Below are 17,401 nucleotides of genomic sequence, written 5' to 3' on the forward strand. Positions count from 1 at the left end.
GGCGCATTTTAATAAACTACATTCAATGTATGTATATATTCCCTTAACTGTATTGCATATTCGATGCTTGTAATAGGAAGGAAAACCTATCCTACCCTTTGTAGACCGTCCTGTTCGTGGGAGCATCCGAGACTTGGGGCAAGCTTACAATGAGTCCTTCACTGAACCAGATGGTAATCAGGATTCTAGTGATAAGGTCCCTGATTTTGTTGAGACTATGATATACTGTCCAAACGAGGCCGTTCGTATGGTTGGTCGCTATGCATCGAAGGAGGAATGGATACATATGGAAACATCCAAGGATTTCTTATCAATAAAGATTTTAAAGCACACATTACAATTTGGGACTTCAAAAGAAAGAGATCAAGGGGACAAGTGTGTTATGAATAACATACTTCAGTTTATTCAAACATTTGTTTGCTGAAACATATACGTGTGAAAACAACAATGAATCAAGGTTTGCTACCCATGTTTATGGAAGAAATCTCATCTTTCTTAAAGAAGGATTTGAATGGCGAAAGGGGGGGAAAAATTTCATTGAATCCAGGACCTCCCCGTGCTCGAAATGGGAGAGCTATTTTTGAAATGGGTTGTTATTCTTGGAAAAGGGGGGAATTTCGGACGGGACTGAGGAGGATCAGAGTGCTGGATTGGAGGCGAAAAGGGGGGGGTACAGCGCATCAATGCAGGGTTCGAATCAGCTGCTTTGTGGCAGGAATTCAGGCTCCATCTATGGGAAGGCGAAGTCTAAATACAGAAACTCAGGCTTCTAATGGGGCAGCCGCGAAACTTACAAAGGTTGAGTCAGAATCTGCGGAACTCACGTCAGCACAAAGGTTGGCTGCTTCTACAGCTGCGGCAGCCAGCGTGGAGGTTCCGCCAGATCCTTATGCAAGGGAAGCAAAACACTTCACTGAAGTTCGAGTTCTGCACAGAGATGTACGGATTGTTTTAGAGGGTGTTGATAAGTTCAACAACTTGATTTGTTCAGTTCACTATACCAGTGGTGATGTTGCAGTAGATCTTGGTTCGGAGTTGCTTAAGAATGGGTTGGCAAAAGTTGTTGAATGGAGTGCCAAATTACTTGAAGAAGAAGCACGACGGCGGTTAAAGTCTACTGAGTTGCTGGCAAACTCTACTTGCTTGTCTCTTTCGGACACTCTCTGCGGAAAAGGAGCCGACCCTCCTTTCGTTCTGATCCTTTCATCTATGAAGCTCACAATAGCATCCTTCCCAGCCAGGTCCATCTAACGTTAACGGGTGAATCCCAAAGAAGTGATTATTGGCTGGATGAAACCGCCAGCATCAGAGCTTATGTATCCACCACTTTGACACGTGACGAATGACAGCTTGCAGCTTAATTCCATGAGATTCAGCTTGATCGTCGTAAGATTGAGGCAGAAAAAGTTGGATTTGATGTCTTGAAGAAGACAGAAACACCGTTGCAGAGACCAACTTTGAAGCGAACCACAGCAAGACTAATCTTGTTGATCCTTCCTCCTCCACCTCCACTACCTTTTGCATTTGGAGATGAAGTACACTCTTGACAGTGAATTCAAGCGTTTGTTGCAAAAAGGTGTGCTAACATAGTACAGAGGAATCCTCAAGATTATGATGCCCTGTACAATTGGGCTGTAGTTCTCCAGGAGATCTTTCCTATGCTGACTATATTCAAGCCGCTGGGACTCGTTTGGAAAACTTGTTGTGCCCTTGGCTAGTTCACGGCCATGGATGATCACTGAAGGGAATCATGAAATGGAAGAAATTCCGCTGGTTATTGAACCATTCAGATCTTATAATACAAGATCAAAAAGGCCCTACAAAGAAAGCGGATCAGACTTCAACCTTTATTGTTCTTTTGAGGTTTCTGGTGTGCATGCTTTGATACTAGGATCATACACTGACTTCAGTAGGGACTCTATTCAGTATAAGTGGCTGCAGGCTGATTTGGCCAAAGTGGATAGAGTCAGAAACCCTTGGCTCCTTGCTGTCATTCATGCACCATGGTACAACAGCAATTTCAAATATCAGGGTGATAGTGACAAAATGATGAAATCCTTGGAGTTCATCCTTAAAGAAGCAAAAGTTGATATGATCTTAGCAGCCATGTTCATGCTTATGAACCCATGACTCGAGTTTTTCAGCATCACTTTGATCCTTGTGGCATCATCCACATATCCATAGGTGATGGAGGGAATTGAGAGGGATTGGCTAACAGGTTTCTGAATCCAGTAACCCGTGTTCTTGACATCAAAAATTTGAGTTCTTCTTGTTAGTCTCTTCCATTGCTGTGCCTTGAACCCCGTGTTCTGCAGCTCTCGCACGATCTCTACGACATTCTGGTGAACCCGACGTGAAAGGCTGCGTCATTAGCAAGATGGGAGACTCGCAAGAAGAGATGACAGATGATAATGTCATGAAGAACCTGTTTCAGTCATTTACCATGTATATGCAGCAGCAAGCTCATGCTAAACGTGACAGTGATGCTATGGATGCTTTGAAAGCTGTCCAACAGGAGATGAAGCAGTTTAATGGCCAGCAAGTGTCAACTTACCTGCATTTGTATGAAGAAAAGATGAAGTTTTTTGGAGTTTCCCAAGATGTTTGGAGCCGCTACTTCTTGCGGATCGTGGTGCGCGCTCTTGAAGGTCGAATTGCAGAAATTCAAGAAGCACATGCAGGTTGGGCTGAATTTAAAAAGGCATTAAAAGATGAATATTTCTTGGAGGATACAGGTCTTATGAATCGCAGGAATTTTTTAGCATGGGTTTCTATGCCTAATAAGGGACTTTCTGTTACCGCTCTTCTGCGAGAGTTTGAAAGCCGATATGATCAGTTGGATGGGACTGAACAGCAAGCTTTGGAGATGCAGAAAGTGGAGTTGTTTTTGCAAGCTGCAGATGCTGATTTGCAGGAAAAGTTGGATGATCTTTTGGAAGATCAAGCTACTGATTCAGGTTTAAAGACTGAGTGGAGGCATGTTATTGATGCTGTGAATGCTCTTGTCAAGAAGCAGCGTAGGAGAGTCAGATTGCATCGAAACACAGGATCAGTTCCTGAAAAATCCTTGGAGACTTCTTCTTCTACCCCTGCTACTTCTTTGCCTAAGCCTACTCTTCCTATTGTAAATCCACCAGTTCCTGCTGCTCCAGTGCCTTTATCTGTAGATGATGTTATTAAAGGCTTGGCGGATTTGACGATTGAAGCAGTCAAAGCTGAAGTTGGTAAGTTAAAGGAGCAACTTATGTCTGTACCTGCTGTAGCGCCTGCTCCAGTGACTGCTTTTCCAGCTGGTCAAAGAAAAGGGCGACGATGTATTTGGTGTGATAGTACAGAGCACCAACACTGCAGAGATTGTGATGCTTTTCAGGAAGCACGAAAGAAGAATGTAGTGTTCTGGGGACAAGATGGGAAGATATGGCTGACAGAGACTGGCGCTCCTCTTGACACGAACTTTGGTAAGGGAGGTATGAAGAAGCTTGTCGATGATATGGCTGCGCGATCAGCTTATGTGAGTGTTAGAGGAGATGCTTCAGCTTTTGGAGTCCAGCTTGAGCAGAAATCCGATGGAGACTCTGCTTTATGGTCTTCTGCCTTGGAGATAGCGAGAAGAGGGAAAGTTCAAACTTCTACTATGACTTGTGTGGGCTCTAGCATCCGAGGAGAAACAGGATGGGATTCTCCTGTTGACAGGTATTCTATTTTTGCTTATATTGCTAAAACGCAGGGATTAGATGCCATGGTTGAGGAAAAGAGAAGAAGAGATGAGGAGGGTCCTAGCTCCTCCAAAAAGACTAGAGGGGGTGACTTTGTTTCACCACCTATTTCAGCCCCACCTATGTCAAATTCTCCAACCCAAACAGGTTCCGATCAGCCAATGGAAGACAAGCAGAAGGAAAAGAAGCAACCAAGAAAAGAGCCAGGATTCAAGCTCTTGTCAGACCTTGATATGCAAACGGATATGAGTAAGATTTTTCATGAAAGAATTTTGAATAGTGAAGTCACTTTTACTGTTGGAGAGGCTCTTGGGATTGCTAGAAGAGAAATACAGGATCAGATGCAGGATCTTTTGCGGAGGAAACGACATGCGATGGAAGGACCTGCTTTACAGGGATTGTGGCATGGAGCTCTTGGAGAAAAGCATGATGATGCAGTGATGGTTGAGAATGCTTCTATGGAGAAAATAGTGCAGCCTATGCAGTATGAAGATGATGAGTCCCCTATTCTCATTCCTCACAGCCATTTTTCACGAAGTCATTGGGCTAGAGCAACCACTGAGACAATGGTAAGGATTGGAGAGAAACAAATTCCCTTGATTGCTTTGGTTGATCATGGTTCTGAAATTAATCTTATTGCTCGAGGTGTTTATGAGAGTGGCAAGTGGCCTATGGATGCAGAGCATGGCTGGCGCATGAGAGCCGCCAATAATACTTCTGGTGATATGTATGCTGCTTGTCCGAGTATCAGAATTTCTATTGGTAATGTTGAAGAGGATTATCATTGCTTTGTTCAGGATTCATGCTCTTATCCGATTATTCTTGGACAGCCTTTCATTACAGAAGCAAGAATGGAAACAAAAGTGATGGATGACGGATCAACTTATGCGCGGATACGCAGTAAAGATGGTATGCGAGCTATTCAGTTTATGACTGTTGGGGTGAATCATCCGAGAAACAGGGACTCCTTGCGTGAGGCGCCACTACCTGCGAAGGAGTTGGATTTTCATTAGGTACCGCTGTCTTGCGAGACGCCAGTGGTACGGAGCGGAGAAAAGAGGAGATCTCGCCTCCTGGCAGCCAGTCTTTCTCCAATAACTTTGTTGGGTTTACTTCAGATAGTTCGGTAAGTTATCAGAAAATTTCAGATTTGCCTAGAGCTGCCAGGCAGTACATTGGTCGTAAGGAGAAAGAGTTGAAGAATGCAGGTATTTTGCAAGTAGAAGAACATGTGGATGGATTGTATGAAGGGATGTCTTATGCAGACACATTGTTTGAGATGAGTGCAATGCTGAAAACTGATGTATACAAGGGTTCAAAGATCATACCTGTGCAAACCTTGGATATGTTTCAGGAAATTTCTGGTTTTATGCTGCAAACAGAGTTAGAGGCTGAGAAAATTCAGCAAACTGAATTTATGGCTGATCTTAATCAGCTAACAGAATTGCAGAGGGCTGAAACCATTCAGCCAAAGAGTTGCATGCAGAAAAATTTCTGCATACAGAGTTTCAGGATGCATCTATGCAGTCCACTGAGCCGAGGGCTGAATTTATTCAGCCAACAGAGTTGAATGCAGAAAAATTTCTGCATACAGAGTTTCAGACTGCACCCATGCAGTCCATAGAGCTAAAGGCTGAAATTTTTCAGCCAACAGAGTTGAAAGATGCTGAAAATTTGCAGAAATTGCAGCAAAGGAAAGATTGCTTGAATGATGCCAAGGTTGACACAAAATATAAAACAGTTGATAAGAAGGTTAAGCCGGTTGCTGGCCCGCTTCCTTCTGACAGTGATGAACAGATTGAAAAAGCTATGAAGCAGCCTATGTTGAGGGATCCTGCAAATATTGGACATAAGTTTACTGCTGAAACTCTTGCAGAATTGAAGATTGGGAATGATGATTTTTTGCTTCCAGTAGAAAAAGAATGTTTTAGAGAGATGCTTGGACGTCATGGTAAGGCATTTGCTTTCTTTCCACATGAAATTGGCTGCATTAGTCCCGAATTGGTTGCACCTATGGTCATCTTCACTGTTCCTCATGTACCGTGGAATATACGTCCTATACCTGTGCCTAAAGCACACTTGCCAAAGTTGTTAGAGTTGCTGAATGAGAAGATTAAAATGGGGATTTTGGAGCCCTCTTCTGCACCCTATTCTAACAGGTGGTTTACTGTACCAAAGAAAAATGGTACTTTGAGATTTATTCAGGATATGCAGCCCGTGAACAAAGTGACAATCAGGAATGTGGGAACAGGTCCAGTTGTGGATGAATTTGCTGAGGCTTTTGCAGGACGAGCCATCTATTCACTAGGTGACTTGTATTCAGGTTATGATCAGTTTCAGCTTGCCTTGGAAAGCAGGGATATTACTACTATGCGGACACCTATTGGTCTTGTGAGGATGTGTACCTTGCCTCAAGGTGCTACAAACTCAGTTGCTCATATGATGAATGCTATGCATATAGTTCTTCGAGACTATATTCCGCAGTATACCATGCCTTTTCTTGATGATGTGCCTATTAAGGGTTGTGCAGAAGAAGAAAAGAATGAAAGTCTTGATTTGCGTGGATGTAGACAGTTTGTGGCTGATCACTTGAATGCTTGTGAGCAAATATTGACACGATTAGAGGAGGTGAGTTTGACACTTTCAGGGCTGAAATCTGTCTTTGCTGTTAATGAAGTCATTATAGTTGGGCATATGGTTGGATATTATGGCAGAAAGCCTTCTCCTGCGAAGGTGGATGCCATAAACAGGATTGCAGAGTATTGCTCGACTACTTCAGAGGTGCGGAGATTTGTGGGAGCTTGTGTATTTTACATGATTTGGATTCCTCATTTTGCTCATATTGCAGATGTTCTCTATCAGCTGCTTCGAAAGGGGCAGAAATTTCATTGGGATGAGAAGCATTCAAAAGCCATGCGTAAGCTTAAGAAGCTGTTGCAATCAGCTCCTACTCTACGCAAGGCGGATTATCAGTGTGGACGGCCGATCATGTTGACAGTTGATACTAGCCCTATTGGCATAGGTTGGGCTGTGGGACAGGATGATGCTGATGGAAATAGGTATGCTATCCGCTTTGGAGCTAAAGTTCTTAATGAGCGACAAAGGAGATATCCGCAGATCAAAAGAGAGTTGTGGGGAGTAGTCACTGCACTGAAGTGTGATAAAGGGTATTTCATTGGAGCTTCAGTTATTGTGGAAACAGATTGTTTGCCTTTGCTTGGCATGATTACTAGTTGCTCGACTCCAGATATAGCGATGCTTCGATGGATTGCCTATATCAAATCATTGAATCCAGAATTTCGACACATAGCAGGGAAAGATAATCCAGTTGCTGACATGCTTTCTAGAGCGAGATATGAGGATGAGGAGTCAATGCTTGCAGAAGATGATGAGACAGAGCTTGCTGCTTCTGTCCTTATTCATGATTGTCATGTATTTACTGTTGAAGCTTTTATTGAAGAACTTTATGTTGATGAGTGGCTGCAAATTGGACAGTATTTAAGTTCATTGACTCGAAGAGCTGATTGGATAGATGATGAATTCAAGAAAATCAGAAGAAAGGCTTATGGGTATTTCTTGAAAGATGGTTTTCTTTGGAAGCATCCAAAGAAGAGAGGAGGCTTGCCCTTGAGAGTAGTTTGTGATGTAGCGATGCAAATACAGATTATGCGAGAGTTTCATGAGAGCTCATGGGCTGGACATAGAGGTGTGTGGGCTACCTATGAGAAAATCAAAGAAAGATACTGGTGGAAAGGGATGTATAAAGATGTTTCTCACTTTGTGGAGACTTGCAGGGATTGCCAGCTTTACTCTTTAGTGCGACATCGTGATGAGTTGCATCCGACTTATCCACTATGTATGCATTACAAGTGGGTAGTAGACTTGGTTACTTTGCCAGTGGGACTTTGGCAGATGAGATATCTTGTCTTGGCTAGGGAGGATCTTACAAACTATGTTGAGGGTAGACCACTGAGGACGAAGACCACCGCTACAGTATGTAAATTCTTATTGGAAGAAATATTTTGCAGGTATGGATGTATAGGCAAGATTACAGCTGATCGTGGAGAGCTAGATGCTGATGAAGCTAGAGAATTCTTCTCACGGCTTGGGATTAAATTGGCTCTTACTACTGCCTACAATCCAGAGGGAAATGGTAAAAGTGAAAGAGGACATCCGCCTATAGTTAAAGCATTGGCAAAAGCTTGTAGAGGTCGGATTGGAGATTGGCCGAGATTGCTACCTTTTGCATTGTGGGCTGATCGCTCTACACATAGTGTGACTACTGGATACATGCCTGCGGAGTTGATGTATGGGCAAAAACCTGTCATGCCTACTGAAATTTGTGCTCTCACTTGGAGTGTTCTTCCTTGGCATGAGAATTTATCAAGGGAAGAGCTGTTAGCCCTTCGGATTCGTCAATTAGAGAGAAGGACAGAAGATGTGCAGCTAGCCATTGACCGTTTGAAGGCAGCCCGTCTCAGAAATAAGGACAGGTTTGATTTAAGGCATCGCTTGAGGCCTAGAGCCATAAAAGAAGGAGATTGGGTTCTAGTCTATGACAGTAGTCTAGAAAATCAGCATAGTAGTATGAGAAAAATGGTTCAAAGATGGTTTGGACCATATGAAGTGAAGCAGGTTTTTGACAATGGTACCTATGAGCTGGCTGAATTAGATGGAACAAAATTGAGGGTGCCTATTGCTGGAAAACGAGTCAAGATTTTCAAGAGAAGAGAAGATGAAGAATATGCACTTGAAGCATTGACAGAAGAAGAGCAGGTAGAAGAAAGACAAGCAGAAGAGACAGAAAACATAGATGATGAAGTTGATGGAGAAACAGGTTTACTAGAATCAGAAGATGGACTTGACCTGTTTGTGGACTTGAATGATCCTGGATAGTTGGCACATCCGGAGGATGCGCAGGTTTAGAGGGGGTGGATGTCGTGTTGCTGCGCATCTGAGCCGTGAACACCTCCATTTCTGTTGTGCATTTGTGTTAATTTCTGCGTGTGATTCACTGTTTGTGTGGCGCATTTTAATAAACTACATTCAATGTATGTATATATTCCCTTAACTGTATTGCATATTCGATGCTTGTAATAGGAAGGAAAACCTATCCTACCCTTTGTAGACCGTCCTGTTCGTGGGAGCATCCGAGACTTGGGGCAAGCTTACAATGAGTCCTTCACTGAACCAGATGGTAATCAGGACTCTAGTGATAAGGTCCCTGATTTTGTTGAGACTATGATATACTGTCCAAACGAGGCCGTTCGTATGGTTGGTCGCTATGCATCGAAGGAGGAATGGATACATATGGAAACATCCAAGGATTTCTTATCAATAAAGATTTTAAAGCACACATTACAATTTGGGACTTCAAAAGAAAGAGATCAAGGGGACAAGTGTGTTATGAATAACATACTTCAGTTTATTCAAACATTTGTTTGCTGAAACATATACGTGTGAAAACAACAATGAATCAAGGTTTGCTACCCATGTTTATGGAAGAAATCTCATCTTTCTTAAAGAAGGATTTGAATGGCGAAAGGGGGGGAAAAAGTTCGTTGAATCCAGGACCTCCCCGTGCTCGAAATGGGAGAGCTATTTTTGAAATGGGTTGTTATTCTTGGAAAAGGGGGGAATTTCGGACAGGACTGAGGAGGATCAGAGTGCTGGATTGGAGGCGAAAAGGGGGGGGTACAGCGCATCAATGCAGGGTTCGAATCAGCTGCTTTGTGGCAGGAATTCAGGCTCCATCTATGGGAAGGCGAAGTCTAAATACAGAAACTCAGGCTTCTAATGGGGCAGCCGCGAAACTTACAAAGGTTGAGTCAGAATCTGCGGAACTCACGTCAGCACAAAGGTTGGCTGCTTCTACAGCTGCGGCAGCCAGCGTGGAGGTTCCGCCAGATCCTTATGCAAGGGAAGCAAAACACTTCACTGAAGTTCGAGTTCTGCACAGAGATGTATGGATTGTTTTAGAGGGTGTTGATAAGTTCAACAACTTGATTTGTTCAGTTCACTATACTGGCCAGTGGTGATGTTGCAGTAGATCTTGGTCCGGAGTTGCTTAAGAATGGGTTGGCAAAAGTTGTTGAATGGAGTGCCAAATTACTTGAAGAAGAAGCACAACGGCGGTTAAAGTCTACTGAGTTGCTGGCAAACTCTACTTGCTTGTCTCTTTCGGACACTCTCTGCGGAAAAGGAGCCGACCCTCCTTTCGTTCTGATCCTTTCATCTATGAAGCTCACAATAGCATCCTTCCCAGCCAGGTCCATCTAACGTTAACGGGTGAATCCCAAAGAAGTGATTATTGGCTGGATGAAACCGCCAGCATCAGAGCTTATGTATCCACCACTTTGACACGTGACGAATGACAGCTTGCAGCTTAATTCCATGAGATTCAGCTTGATCGTCGTAAGATTGAGGCAGAAAAAGTTGGATTTGATGTCTTGAAGAAGACAGAAACACCGTTGCAGAGACCAACTTTGAAGCGAACCACAGCAAGACTAATCTTGTTGATCCTTCCTCCTCCACCTCCACTACCTTTTGCATTTGGAGATGAAGTACACTCTTGACAGTGAATTCAAGCGTTTGTTGCAAAAAGGTGTGCTAACATAGTACAGAGGAATCCTCAAGATTATGATGCCCTGTACAATTGGGCTGTAGTTCTCCAGGAGATCTTTCCTATGCTGACTATATTCAAGCCGCTGGGACTCATTTGGAAAACTTGTTGTGCCCTTGGCTAGTTCACGGCCATGGATGATCACTGAAGGGAATCATGAAATGGAAGAAATTCCGCTGGTTATTGAACCATTCAGATCTTATAATACAAGATCAAAAAGGCCCTACAAAGAAAGCGGATCAGACTTCAACCTTTATTGTTCTTTTGAGGTTTCTGGTGTGCATGCTTTGATACTAGGATCATACACTGACTTCAGTAGGGACTCTATTCAGTATAAGTGGCTGCAGGCTGATTTGGCCAAAGTGGATAGAGTCAGAAACCCTTGGCTCCTTGCTGTCATTCATGCACCATGGTACAACAGCAATTTCAAATATCAGGGTGATAGTGACAAAATGATGAAATCCTTGGAGTTCATCCTTAAAGAAGCAAAAGTTGATATGATCTTAGCAGCCATGTTCATGCTTATGAACCCATGACTCGAGTTTTTCAGCATCACTTTGATCCTTGTGGCATCATCCACATATCCATAGGTGATGGAGGGAATTGAGAGGGATTGGCTAACAGGTTTCTGAATCCAGTAACCCGTGTTCTTGACATCAAAAATTTGAGTTCTTCTTGTTAGTCTCTTCCATTGCTGTGCCTTGAACCCCGTGTTCTGCAGCTCTCGCACGATCTCTACGACACCGGCAAGATGAGGGACCGATACAAATACTGCAACGAGGAAAGGCTATTGTAGAGGATTTGCCTCATGGCAGTGGCGTCAACCTTATTGAGGTTGTATGTGTCAATGATGCTGAAACTACTAATCTATGAGCCGTAACAAGAGGTAAAAAGATTAAAGAGGGTGACAAAGGAACTGTAAAACCTGTCGTGGGAAACCTTAAGCAAGATGCTAGGGGAAAGCAAGTTCTGAATTGTGATATGGAAGGTGGACCTCTAAGGCGTGTTGATAGTAAAGTTGATCTCGAGAAGGATAAGGGATTGCCGAGAAAGAAGGCAAAAGTTAAAAAAGAGGTACCAAAGCCAGTCCAAAGACCAAAGGAGAGAATGGTTTGGCACGAGAAGAGAACTTTGGCTAACTACCACAACTTTGACCTAGCAAGTTCTCTTTGCGAAGTTAAACCAGATGTGAATCTCCTGCAATTGATTAAATTGTCTCCAAGAGTACGCAAGGAATTCAAGAAAATCCTACGTATTGGGTATATTGTAGAACCTTTGGGCATAGCATGAGTAAGAGAAGATTGGTTCGATCATGCTGAAAAGTGTTGGCCTAGGGTTCTAGCATACATGGATGGAATATTAGTAGAGCATGCTATCCTGGACACTGGATCCTCCATCAATATCATGAGTTCAGATTTGATGGAGAGGCTAGGTCTTAAAATTCAAAATGACATCTCCACACTTCTTAAGATGGCGGATGATAGTCTAAGACAACCAGAAGGTTGCATCACTAAAGTCCACATTACAATTGTGAGCATGGAATGCTATTTAGACTTTACGGTGATAAGGTTTGCAGGACATCCAAGCTATTGAGTTTTGCTAGGTTACTCATGGATCTTACGAACAGACTGCCAAGTCAATATACCTGCTTATCGAGTGATTCTAGGTAGAGGTTCCAATCGTGTAATATTGGATGCTTACCCTAAGTCGCCTCAGAGTGAGAGGGATCCTTTATCCTCTACCAAACTAGAAACAATAGAAGATCCATTTGGCAGTGAGATGCCATTGAGCAATGGATCTAAAGAAGGGTCCACTACACAGAGGACATTTATCAGATAACATTGAATGAGCTGATAGAGCCTCAAGATCGAATAAGGGACGTAGACGTAATTGAGTTGGACCTTGGTATGCCTAATGATTCGTGGCCAATTAAATTGGGTTCCATGCTTAGTTTGGAAGAGAGAGAGGACTGTGTGTCCCTGATTCAGGAGTTCCATGATATCTTTGCTTGGAGCTATGATGAACTTAGGGGCATTCCCCCCAGTCTGACTATGCATACTATTCCTGTAAAGGAAGGAACCAACCCTTACGTTAGAAAGTAAGGCGTATGTCTTTTGAACTAAGGGATGGATTGTTTGAAGAGCTACAGAAGTTACGGAAAGCGGTTTTGATCTTCCATGTTCAGCATACTGAATGGTCTTTGCACGCTGTGGTTAGAAAGAAGAAGAACAATCAAATCCGGCTTTGTGTAGATTTTAGAGAGCTAAATAAGCAAATGGTAAAGGACTACTATCCATGCCCTTTATTGACCAAAGTTTGGATCAATTAGCAAGTAGAGAAGTATATTCATTCATGGATTGCTTTGCGGGGTATAATCAAATGGAAATTGCTGAGCAAGACAAGCTTAAAACAACATTTATTACTGTCTTTGGTACCTTTGCGTACCATGTGATGGCATTTGGTTTATGTAATGCACCTGGTTCATGGCAAAGAACAGCCAATAAGACCTTTGGTGACATCTCAAAGTTGCAGACAATTTTGCATAGCTCTCAACCCATGGAAATGCACCTTTGGAGTCCCTTATGGACTCTTGTTAGGCCATGTGGTCAATTCAGTGGGGATTGTGACTAACCCTAAGAAGATCAAGGTCATAGTCACCATGAGTCCACCATGTACTCCAAAGGAGGTGCATAGCTTTCTGTCATTGGTAGGGTATTATCGGAGGTTTATCAATACCTTGGCATATAGGGGGTTGCCACTAATGAACCTATTGTTCTTCAATTGTCAGTTTGAATGGAGTGATGCTTGCAAAGTATCTTTTGATGATGTGAACCAGGAGCTTGCCAAAGCACTATTTTAAAAGCACCTAAAAGAGCCGAAATGTTCTATATATTTTTAGCAGCCACCATGTATAGTATGAGTGTTGTTTATCCCAAATTTGGGAGGAAAAGTGATATCATCTGATAGCTTTTGCTAGTCAGAAGTTGGGCATATCAGAAATTAACTATATCTATATGGAGAAGTTGTGCCTTGCGATGGTATTTGCGACCAAAAAGTTCAGGCACTACATTCTCTATGAGAAGGTGGTTTTCTATACGAAGGCGTAAGGGCTTCAATTGTTGCTGAACATATTACAACCCGTCGAATCATTTAGCAAAGTGGTTAATCACTTTGTAGGAGTTTGATTACGAGATCAAGAGCAGCCACCAAAGCTACAGGGCATTGTGGAATGTCTTGTAGATTTGAGAGAGCCCAAAGAGATCTTAGCTGAAGGAAGTGACATGGAAACTTTGTTCAAGATTTATACGGCGTCTATTCCCTCCTGGTATGCTGCTATAACACATTATTTATCTATGGGAGAGAGTGAAGCTACTTTATCCAGATCCGAGAAGAGAAAAATTAAACAGCACAAGCATTGAAATTTTCCTTGATCGCAAGAACACTATATCTGCATGGTGTCGATGATATCTATTGTCGATGTGTAATGCCTGACGAGGTTCCATTTATCTTGGAGGAGTGCCATGACTCCGCTTGTGGAGGGCACTTTGCTGGGCAGTTGACGGCACAGAAGGCTTTAAGAGCTAGATATTGGTGACTGTCCATCTTCCAAGATTCATTTGTGTATGTTAAGAGATGCGATACAAGTCAAAGACATGACAATCAAGAGAATATGAAGTGACCTTTTATGCATATTATGGCTATCCTTCCATTTGAGAAGTGGGGCATCGACTTTGTGGGTCCTATTACCTTGTCATCTACTACTCAGAAGAGATACATTATAGTAGTCACTGATTACTTTACAAAGTAGTTAGAAGCATGGGCGACGAGGCAGGACAATGCAAAAGAGACTGTCAGTTTCCTAGTTGAGCAAATCATCTGCCATTTTGGTCCACCAAAGAAAATAGCATTGGATCATGGAACTCACTTTTTGAATAAGGTGATTGAAAGCTTGATTGAAACTTGGAAAATTAAGCATAATAAGACAACTCCCTATAATCCGCAAGCCAATGGACAAGTTGAAAGTACCAATAAGCAGCTTGTGGGTATCCTATCCAATATAGTCTCCAAAAAGAAACGGGATTGGGATACAAAATTATATGTGGTGGTTTGGGCGTATAACACAACCTTTAAACAAGCCACAGGCCACACCCCATTTAAATTAGTTTATGGGGAGGAGTGTGTCTTGCCCTTAGAAATTGAGTTGCCGACTATAAGATTCGCAATCAATCATTCTTTGGGGGGTGATGAATATGCTCTATTCGAGCGGTTTACAACTATAGCCCACTTGGATGAGCTCAAATTGCAGAGTTTGTTGTACTAGGAAGTGGCTAACCGTCGGATGAAGCGGTTGCATGATCTAAAAGTGAAGAAATATACATTTAAGAAAGGACAATTAGTTCTATACTACAATGCGCCTAGGGAGCTATTTCCAGGGAAGTTGGAACCTAGATGGAATGACCCTTACAAGATAGTTAGGATAGGTAAAAATAAGTCCACGGCTTTATTAGCTGATCTACAGGGAGTGGAATTTAAAAATAAGGTTAATCTTAATAAGATTAAACCTTATTGTTTGTGAGTATGCTAACGAGCTAAATGCATTGGAGGTCCATGTTGGGGTTGATTTGAGACCTGGAGGAGATCTTAAACTGGTTGATGGGGTGGTTAATTCCTTATCTAGAGCACCCATATCTAGAGCAAAGATATCATCAGGGGAAGCTTATCTGGTGGAGTAAAGGGTACAATGTGATTGAGCAAGAAAACAGTACCTTTGTGTGGAAGATTAAAGTTTTTTGCCATCATTGTTTAGAAATCTTGACAAGCATCCCTATTGAGTTTAATGACAAAGGTGGGATTGAGCCGTTAGTTCACCCTCTAAATATGTTGAATTTTGATTATCATCATTACGAATAGGGGGAGTTCTTGATGACTAGCTATGTAAACCCATTGTGGATGTACACATTATAATTTGATGGAGCGTCTAGGGGCCCTAATAAAAAAGGGAGCATTGGAGTAGTTATTCGAGATCCTCGATACAGAGTTACAATGAAATTAGCTGCTTATCTCGAGGTAGGATTCACTAACAACATGGCATAGTATAAGGCTTTGATTATGGGACTCAATATTGCCAAGAAAGGTGGTATTCGGTGGTTGTTAGTAAAAGGGGATTCCTAGCTGACCGTAAATCAATTAAATGGGACATACATGGTTCAAAATCCTATCCTTTGTATGTATCATCAAACTGCTATAACCCTGATGAATTTGAGAGTGTCTCTCTTCAGCTGATTCCACGTTATTGGAATCAGTTTGCGGATTCATTTAGCTACTTTTGCTTATGAGGAGGACCTCTTCTTCAATTCTGGTCCTCGTCCGGACATTGTTATGGATAAAGAGGCATGACATGGTCACTTTTGGAGAGTTTTATCAAACCACACATTATATGGCATGTGATGGTTGATATGGGTAATGCAAAGAATAGCCGAGACCCATCTACCACTACTATCTTGGACCCATAGGTTGTCCAGACGACATGTTATGCGTACGCCTCTTGCTATATATGCAGGAGGGATGGGTCACAACTTGATGCATTTAGTCTAGGGCTGAAAGGCCTATTTTTCCCCTTGAAATAGAGCATATTTTTGTATATATGCCTTTCTTCCAAGGAAGGTTTTAATGCCTGATTTCTTTAGGCCAAGAGGGCCAGTTAGTTTTGCAGTGAAATGTGCTATTTCTTTAGGCCAAGAGGGCCTTATGTCTGTTTGGTGCAAGTACGTTTAATGGTTTGTTGTTTTAGTGATTGCATCATACAGGTTGACGAAGTCGTTGGAGGGAGCCTATGCTATGAAGAAGCTTCTTATGGCCATTCCAGGTGGTTTCGTCCCCTTTTCGAGTTTCTTTTTCCTTAAGCAAATAATGATACATTTGTATGTAAGGGTGCCGACGATCAAGGCATGGAGTCCTAGGTTTAGGTTCTATATGTGTGGGGGGAGGTCTGAGTAGTCATTGCCTCCTATAAAGGCATTCTCAGGCACTAAAAGACCTTTTCTAGATGGGTGTTCTAGTGACCTTGTTCTACTAACCTGCTAAGTGGCTGTTCTAGGAGTTTTTGTTAGTGTGGGGCAGGCAGAGAAGCCTACTAAAAATAATCAAAATGAAAAAAACCCTAAATATCTGAAAGAAAATATATGAATATACAGAGGTGTGTAAAAAGAGGTTCTAAAGCCTATAAAAATAGAGAAGAAAGAAAATCTTTAAGTAGGCATTTATCGCCTTCCGAAGGCCTGGTAGGTTTCTGGAGATGAGACAAGCCCTAGGGCCAATGCCTTGTCTTCCTAGGGGTGGCAACTAGCTGAAAAGCAAAGCAAATAAAAGAAGGTTGAAGAAAAAATAAAAGTGGGCATTAGAAAGGGATTCAGTGTCGCCTCACGAGGGTTTGGTAGGTTCTTGGTTACAGAGAAAGGACCCGAGGCCGATGCCTTGTTCTCCTTGGGTCAATATGCTCAACTCCCTCCTTTTTACATGCCCGCGTATGGACAATCAGGAGCTCAAAGGAAAATGTGCTACAATACACCATTTCTTGATCAGGCTATAGGAGTCCTCGCCTAGTCGGAGCTCCTCATTCTGTTGACCTTAGTTAGGTAGGTAGTTCAGACTCCCACTTAGGATTACCTCTCTGATAGTTCTTTTTTGTTGGGCCATGTTAGAGCAGTTGGTTAGTGAATTGCTTTGGGTTTTTTGTCAGATTATGCTAGGCCTACTCCTCATGGATTTCATACCTTGGTTTTGTCAGGGAGTAGGGTGAGCATTGTGACGTCTTTTGTTGTGTATTTGTATCAGCTTGATGCTCTTTGTGTTTGTGTTTATGTAGATTTGTTCGTGGGATTCGACGGGTTGAGTCACCCTATCCCGTGGTCACCAATGATAGATGATTTTTGACTTTGAGAAGTACTTAAAAATAGCCAAAAATTTTGAATTTCAGGGAAAAAGCAAACTTCATTGAAGGCGGCACGTGCAATCAGTACGATTTTAAGCGGCAAATCCCCAAAAGTGCTTTAAAGACCACTGA

The 17,401-nt window shown here is 42.4% G+C and overlaps 3 pseudogenes; all 3 read left to right on the forward strand.

Moving 5' to 3' along the window:
- Window positions 1–711: 711 nt before the first annotated feature.
- Window positions 712–1,251, forward strand: LOC148010192 (ribonuclease TUDOR 2 pseudogene; annotated as a pseudogene).
- A 279-nt stretch (window positions 1,252–1,530) lies between these two features.
- Window positions 1,531–9,164, forward strand: LOC148010193 (purple acid phosphatase 18 pseudogene; annotated as a pseudogene).
- A 1,110-nt stretch (window positions 9,165–10,274) lies between these two features.
- On the forward strand, window positions 10,275–11,020 carry LOC148010194 (purple acid phosphatase 18 pseudogene; annotated as a pseudogene).
- Window positions 11,021–17,401: the final 6,381 nt, after the last annotated feature.

Source organism: Lygodium microphyllum, chromosome 30, assembly GCF_053477565.2.
Source record: "Lygodium microphyllum isolate KBCC chromosome 30, Lygodium_microphyllum_v1.1.10, whole genome shotgun sequence".
In the NCBI taxonomy this organism is placed as follows: domain Eukaryota; kingdom Viridiplantae; phylum Streptophyta; class Polypodiopsida; order Schizaeales; family Lygodiaceae; genus Lygodium; species Lygodium microphyllum.